General features: G+C 51.0%; 1 long non-coding RNA gene across 4 annotated transcripts in view; it reads right to left on the bottom strand.

Moving 5' to 3' along the window:
- Window positions 1-7,925, bottom strand: part of LOC104996505 — a 52,518-nt gene that overhangs the window by 7,710 nt on the left and 36,883 nt on the right. For 2 of the 4 annotated variants that reach the window (XR_826208.1, XR_826204.1), the window contains one exon: window positions 25-2,349. This is a non-coding gene — a long non-coding RNA (uncharacterized LOC104996505). Of the gene's footprint in view, window positions 1-24; window positions 2,350-7,925 lie in introns of those variants that run through there. The other 2 variants (XR_826205.1, XR_826206.1) reach the window with 2 other exon arrangements.

The raw sequence follows: 7,925 nt of genomic DNA, 5'->3' as shown, positions 1-7,925 counted from the left end.
AACAAAGGTGTGTTCAGAGAGAATTGCATTTGCTGCGTGGGCTTCCAGCATTACTGTTGCTAGCTTTATCCTTTTAACTTGTGTAGTGGGCTGTAGACTCTTTTCAAGGGGAGGACAAACACTGCAGAACCTCAGACACTGAGAGCAAAGTGAGGAACGGACCTTGTTCCTCCCTGGTTCCGTCTCAGCCATGCAGGCCATATACTTCAGCTGATGTTTTTTTAAATTAAAGTAGATTTTATTCACAATACTGTATTCATTTCTGCTATTCAGCAAAGTGATTCATATATATATATATATATGGGCTCCCATTGTATCCCAGACAACGAGCCTAGTGCCTAGCATCTAACAGGTGCCCCATAAACACTTTAGAATGGATAAGGAATGCACACAAAGCCTTGAACATCACATGCCAGGCCCACTGAGGTCACACGGTCACTAGTGGCTATAGCTAGTCCTTTGTGGGATGTGACTTCTGCCAGGTTACTCCCTGCATGGATCAAGAGCCAGTCAGAAAAACAGAACTCACCCCCAGTAGGTTCAGAGGAGGAAACTGAATATGAGCATCTAGTCCCAAATGGCTAGGAAGCTATAAAGGAATAAAAGGAAAGGTCAGGCTGCCCAGAGATCAGCCAGGGCAGAAAGCCACTAGCACATAGGAAGTGTGTTGTTCTGGGACCAGAACCCAGAGGCAGGAGTCATGCAGAGAGAGAAGCAGGACCGCAGGGGGCAGACCATACCGCGGGGACCAGACTCAGAGAGAGAGGTGACACCTGAAGGGATGGGCATCCTTGGCTTCCCCTGCCGCTCACTCCCTCTGATTCCCTGCCAGCGCCTGCCTTTGTCCGGATCCATCAGGAAGCGGTTTGGGAGTTGAGGGGCTGAGAAATGTCATCCCCTGCCATGCAGAGCAAAGGCGGGCAGGGCAGGGAAGGGACGCCGGGCAAACAGGCGGATGACTGCCCCGTCCCCAAGGCTGCAGGCCGCCTGCCAGTGCAGCAGGCCCCACGGATGACGCAGAAAAAGCAGTCTCTGCTGAGCCTCACCGGGACTCGCATGTGTATGATGGGCAATTCGTATTTCTTCCCACTGGTCCTCGATTGTCACTGTGCAGAGGATCTCAGGGGAGATGTGGGATACTCAGATTCCCAGGCCCCACTCGCAGAGTGTGGTTCAGACCACCTTCAGGACAGGGACTGAGAATCTGTATTTACAATAGAGGCTGCCCTCTCATGGAGGACCAGCCCTGGTGATTCTACTGCCATGCCATGATTAAAGGCCAAAAACTTGAGAAACACCAACTTAGCTCCAGGACTTGGACAGTGTTCTAGGTTCCAAAGGAAGGGAGCAGGTACCTTTGGAAGCTGCTGTGTGGAACAGAAAGATCACACAGTGCCTGAGAGTGGACTTAGTTTGTGTGTGAGACCAACAAGACCATCTCCTTGGAGCCAACCCTCCAGCCCAAGTCTTGCACGCAAAATGCCTTTGTTTATTTTAGACTAAAGTCAGGCACACACAGGGCACAGACGTTAAGCACACAGGCTCTCCAGTCTGCTGAACCTGGTTTGAAACTCAGTTCTCCGCAACTAAACTCTCCGTAGAGACCACCCTGCCTCTCAGATTGGTGTTACCTTCTTTAACCCAAGGCATATTCAGAAAGAAGAGTTTCCTTCATCTCGGGCCCTGATCCAGTGACCCATGTAAGCAGTCCTGGGGAAAGATAATGTCTAATCGAGCCCTAATGCTCCAAGGGAAATTAACATGTAGAGGTGGCCGGTTATCTCTTACCAGATAAGAGGCGGGCCTCGTCTGCATATTCTGCCCTCTGTTGTAAACTGCCTGGGAGACCACGCTTTTATCTGACGAGAAGCAGCTTCCCTTCCCATGCGGGTCTCAGGCTTGGGATTTTAAGAGGGCTTAGAAACAAGTGTCCGGCAGTTTATTGATTAAGGACAGGGCAGGCTGTCTAAGAGAGCACACTCTGGACTCTGAGCGCTTGAAGTCCAGCCGTGGTTGTCTTTCTAGAGGTTGCAATTCCCTTGAAAGAATGACTTGGTTTCTCTAGGCCTCAGTCTCCACATCTCTGAAATGGGTACCAGACGCCTCCCTTTAGGTGACTTGGTAAAACTGTTAGGAAAGCCACGGGCTTACAGTGCAGGGCCTCGTATGAGGGCTGCACCGTGGCTGCAGCTGTCACTCACAGGACGGCGGAAGGGGCAGCTTCGTCCGGCAGCATGTGGGGCCAGGCCGAGATGACCCCAGGGGCTGGGGGCTGACGGGCCCTTCCAGGCGGCCAGCTTGGGCTTCCCCGCAGCAGGGTGGCCTCAGGTCCTCATGTGGATCTCAGGTCTGTAAGAGAAAGGAGGTGGGAGTTACCTCTTGAACGGCCAGACCCTGGACAGTACCAGCTCTACCACTGACTCCTGGTCAGAGCCGATCTGCCCAGACCCGGGGGAGGGGACCCAAGCCCACGTGTTGAAGGCGGGCACGTCAAAACTGTGAAGCCATCTTTGTTTGCCTGCGGTGGGTCTCAGATGTGGCACGTGGGATCTCTCATTACGGTGCATGGACTGTCTAATTGTGGCTCGTGGGCTTGGTTGCTGCACGACACGGGGGATCTTAGTTCCTGACCAGGGGTTGAGCCCACATGCCCTGCACTGCAAGGCGGATTCTTAACCACTGGACCCCCAGGGAGGTCCCTGTGGCCATCTCTGATCGGCCATAGCCCATCCCTCCTTGGAGAAGCTGTCCTTGGTTCTCCCTCCCCTTTTCCATGCCACTACACCTCCCTCTATCTGCTTTCCTCTAGGAACTGAATAATTACCCCTGGTGTGAAGTCTTCCCATTAAACTGGGAGTGATTTCCTTGAATAAAGGACCGGAGTTCCTTGATAAATTATTTGGCACATAATGGCTTCTCAATACCTCGGCAGTATAATGAGGAGTGTTAGAGTTACAGAGATTTGTGTCTTGTCTTCTGGTTTGCTCACCGTCTTAGCACAGAGAGACTCACTCACAGGAGGTTCCCGGAATGCGGCTATGGAATGAATGGAGGAGTGGGCGAGCGAGTGAATGAACAAGTGAGCCAAGGCTTCCGCACACAGTCCTGTTCCTGAGGTTAAGGGAGCCAGGCTAACTAATGAGTTCCCTGAGATTCTCGCTTGTGTAGATGCCCCAGCTTTAATTACACACAGGTCCTGGAAGGTCGGGGGAAAACAGCTGGCCTCTACCCACAACCCTCACAATAGACTGAGGTCTTCACCGCCAGCTGCGGGTCCTTGAGCCTCCGCTGTGGACTCATCAGCTGTGTCCGTCCTCCTTGTCCCCCCCTCCCCCCTCCCCGCCCCCTGCCTCACCAGGAAGGGGCCAGTTTGCACAGTGAGACCCTCCCAAGGCCGAGGGCCCGAGTGCTTCCTGCCCGCCCGAGCGCAGAGCAGCAGCTGGGCTGGGAGGCTGGCAGGTGTCTAACAGCCTGCTGCAATCCTGCATAACAGGAAGTGAAAGAGAGCACCGTATCCAGTTGAAGCTGCAGTGGAATATGGGCTGCAATGCTTAATTAACCACCCTCAGTCGTCTCACTGATCTCTGTGGTTGCCACAGGGGGGAAAAGTGAAGACAGAATGAACGGAGGCTACAAAGCCGTTTCTGTGTCCCCCGCCTCTCAACTGTTCCATGTAAATTACTTTTTCAATATTTAAAATGAAAATCTCAAAATATACACAGAATCAGAAGAAAGTAGTCGATTCCCATATAGTCATCACTCTACTTCAGTGATCGACACTGTAAAGCTTTTTTTTTTTTATTGAAGTATAGTTGATTTGGGGCTTCTCTGGTGGGCTCAGATGGTGAAGAATCTGCCTGCAATGCAGGACACCCAGGTTCGATTCCTGGGTCAGGAAGATCCCCTGGAGAAGGGCATGGCTACCTACTCCAGTATTCTTGCCTGGAGAATTCCATGGACAGAGGCATCTGGCAGGCTGTAGTCCAGAGCATTGAAAAAGTCAGACACGACCGAGCAACTGACATACAGTTGATTTACAATGTTGTGTGAGTTTCACAGGGATAGCAAAGTGATTCCGTTATATATATAAATATATGCACATATATTTTTTCAGATTCTTCTCCATTATAGTTTATTACAGGATATTTCATGTAGTTCCCTGTGCTATGGAGTAGGTCCTTGTTGTTTGCCTGTTTTGTACGTAGTAGCATGTATCTCGGAGAAGGCAACGGCACCCACTCCAGTCCTCTTGCCTGGAAATTCCCATGGACAGAGGAGCCTGGTAGGCCGCAGTCCACGGGGTCGCTAGGAGTCGGACATGACTGATCGACTTCACTTTCCCTTTTCACTTTCATGCATTGGAGAAGGAAATGGCAACCCACTCCAGTGTTCTTGCCTGGAGAATCCCAGGGACGGGGGAGCCTGGTGGGCTGCCGTCTCTGGGGTCGCACAGAGTCAGACACGACTGAAGCGACTTAGCAGCAGCAGCAGCAGCAGCAGCGTGTATCTGTTAATCTCAAAGTCTTACTCTGTTGCCATACTTTCCCCTTTGCTAACTGTAAATTTGTTTTCTATGTCTTTGAGTCTATTTCTGTTTTGTAAATAAGTTCATTTGTATCACTGTTTCTTAGATTCCACATGTTAAGTGATATCATATTTGTCTTTGACAATACTTCACTTAGAATGATAATCTCCAGGTTCATCCATATTGCTGCAAATGGCATTATTTTGTTCTTTTCACAGCTGATAGTATTCTATCGTATCCATGTACCACATCTTCTTTATCCATCGCTCTACTGATGGATGTTTAGGTTGTTTCCATGTCCTGGCTATTGTAAAACAGTGGTGCAGTGAATATAGGGGTGTATGGATCCTTTCAAGTTAAGAGTCTTCTCTCGATATGCCCAGGAGTGGGATTGCTGGTTCATATGCAGTTCTCTTTTTTCGTTTTTTGAGGAACCTCAATACTGTTCTCCACGGTGGTTGCACCAATTTACATTCGCACCAGCAGTGTAGGAGGGTTTTTCTCCAGACCCTCTCTGGCATTTAATTGTAGACTTTTTGCTGATGACCGTTCTGAGCCGTGTGAGAGGCCCCAGGCCCGTGCTGGCATTCTGGTATCTGGCGTCAGGGTCTGGAAGGCTCCATCGACGCTGTTGCTTCCCAACAGGCAGGTGAAGTTGGTCCCTGGAGTCTGGCTGGAGGGCCCAGGGATCCCAGAGCTGGTTCCGGCAGGATCATATTACAGTTTTCTTGAGCCTGGTGTCAGCCCCCTGGTGGGTGAGGCTGGTCTGGAGGCGTGTGCAGCCTTCATGGAGGGAAGGGCTGGTGCCTGCCCACTGGGTCTTGGCCCTCAGCTGGTGGTTGTTGCTCAGTCATGTCCGACTCTTTTCGACCCCATGGGCTGAAGCATGCCACGGTTCTCTGCCCTTCAGTATCTCCTGCAGTCTGTTCATACTCATGTCCATTGAGTCGCTGATGCCACCAAACTACCTCATCCTCTGTCATCCCTTTCTCCTCCTGCCTTCAATCTTTCCCAGCATCAGGGTCTTTTCTAATGAGTTAGTTCTTCCAATTGGGTAGCCAAAGTATTGGAGCTTCAGCTTCAGCATCAGTCTTTCCAATGAATATTCAGGACTGATTTCCTTTAGGGTTGACTGGTTTGATCTTCTTGGAGTCCTGGAGACTCTCAAGAGCCTTCTCTAGCACCAGAGTTTGAAAGCATCAGTTCTTCAGTGCTCAGCGTTCTTTATGATCCAACTTTTACATCTGTAAATGACTACTGGAAAAACCATACCTTTTACTATATAGACCTTTGTTGGCAAAGTAATATCTCTGCTTTTTAATATGCTGTCTAGGTTGGTCATAGCTTTTCTTTCAAGGAGCAAGCATCTTTTAATTTCATGGCTGCAGTCACCATCTGCAATGATTTTGGAGCCCAAGAAAATAAAGTAGGCTACTGTTTCCATTTTTTCCCCATCTGGTTGCCACGAAGTGGCCCTCAGGTTGGCAGGGTCATGTCTAGGGGGAGTGTCTGAGGCAGTGGTGGGCGCTGCAGTCTTTAGGCAGCAGCCTGTCTGCTCATGGGTGGGGCTGTGTTCCCACAAGGTAACTGTTGGCCCTGAGCTGTCCCAGCTTTGGACTCTACAGGCTGTTGGGTGGGGCCAGGTCTTGGTGCGAATGAGATAGAGGGTAGATTTCAAGATAGCAGCCTCCAGCATCAGCATCCATGCGGCTGAGCGCTCCCAAATGTGTACCCACCAGTGTCCCCATCCCCAGGGTGAGATGCAGCTGTCTCCCGCCTCTCAGGGAGATGCTCTGGGATTCACAGGTGGGTCTGGCCCAGGCTTCTATCCAATTACTGCCTTTGCCTGAGGTCCTGGTGCTCATGAGGATGTGTGTGGTCCTTCAAGAGTGAAGCCTCCATTTCCCGCCATCCTGTGGGGCTCCTGAAGTCAAGCCGCACATTTGGCCTTCAAAGCCAGCTGCTGTGCGGGCTCGTCCTCCCAGTTCCAGGGCTCCTGGCTGTCTACTCCACCATCATGGCTGCTCACCTCAGCAGAGCCAACTCTGGACTGTTATCCTGTGCTCACGGCCCCGGCTCTCTGATCCTCAGCAGAGCCAACTCTGGACTGTTATCCTGTGCTCACGGCCCCGGCTCTCTGACATAACGCAGAGGGGGTGTTCACTTCTGACTTTATTTTTTAATGGGTTTCCAAAGTTTTGTTTCATTTTGTTTATTTGCTATAGAGTCAAATCTGTGCCATACTCTTAGGCATGGTCCCTTTGTGTGTGTGTGGGGGGTGGGGAGGGGGAGTGCTGCGTGAATTCACGCCGTTGGATCCATACACAGATATTTGTACAAACGCATAGACGGTCTGGAGGTAGCTAATGCAGTTGCACGTAGGTGTAATAACCATGTGATCAGAATGTCTGCGTGGGATGGTTACATAGGGCTGGGTTGTCGCACGTGTTAAAGATGTGTGGAGATAGGCAGCCATGAGTGGGCAGCCATGAGTGAGGGTCACTGGTGTGTCTGCCTGGAGAGATATTTCAGTTGATAGGGAGGTGTCCTTTCAAAGTCAAGTAAGCTTCGCTTCCTTCTTTAGTGGCAGATGATTAAAAGGACTCTCAGAGATCATATAGCTCCCTTCTACTTCCAGAACAGACTTGTTCACTTGGATGGACTTTCTGGGGAATCCTTGGCACATTTAAAAAATCCATGGGGGCATGAATGCATTAAAACAACAACAACAAAACAACAGATAACGTTTTAAGGGCGTACTAAGCGGCTGGTATGGCCCCAGGCACTTTTCATTATTGACGTCACTTGAGCCTCTGGATAACCTTGCATCGCAGGAACCATTATTATTTCCTCCGTAGAGTTGACAGATGTGAGTAGCTGGGAGGTGGAAGAGGCGGGATCTCAAAGCACACTGTTGGGTGTGAGAACCCCCGTGATCTACCAAGTCAGCGTCCTGAAGAATGGAGACAGAAGACGCACCCCTCTGCACAGCCAGGTTTGCAGTGGATGTAATTTGCTCCACGGCCTCTAGGGACAGGGAGTCTATGAGCATCAGAACCAGTCCTGGAGAGAGCCCCAGGGCAGAGATGGGTGGCTTTGGGAAGCTCACCTCTGCTCCGACGCCGCCTCCCTGTGGGACATCAGCAGCCTCACTGCCCACGAGTCCCATCCTGACTGCCCTCTGCCTTTGCTTGGACTTGAGTCCTCCAGCTCCCTAAGCCCTCTTTTTGCAGATTTCGGGGTGGTTTCTCACTCTTGAGTCCCCACCCCTCAGAGGCCAGCAAGATCACCCCAGGGAGCTTCTTGAGGAAGTGGTGTCAAACTCCAGAAGTCTGGAGTCACACTCTGAGAGATCAGAATTCGGTGCTCGGGAGTGCGGTGGGGCGGGGGTGGGGGTGGT

This window comes from Bison bison, unplaced genomic scaffold (genome assembly GCF_000754665.1).
Source record: "Bison bison bison isolate TAMUID 2011002044 unplaced genomic scaffold, Bison_UMD1.0 scf7180017864295, whole genome shotgun sequence".
NCBI classification, from domain to species: domain Eukaryota; kingdom Metazoa; phylum Chordata; class Mammalia; order Artiodactyla; family Bovidae; genus Bison; species Bison bison.
The sequence above is the reverse complement of the archived record's forward strand: the minus strand, read 5'-3'. Positions and strand labels throughout refer to the sequence as shown.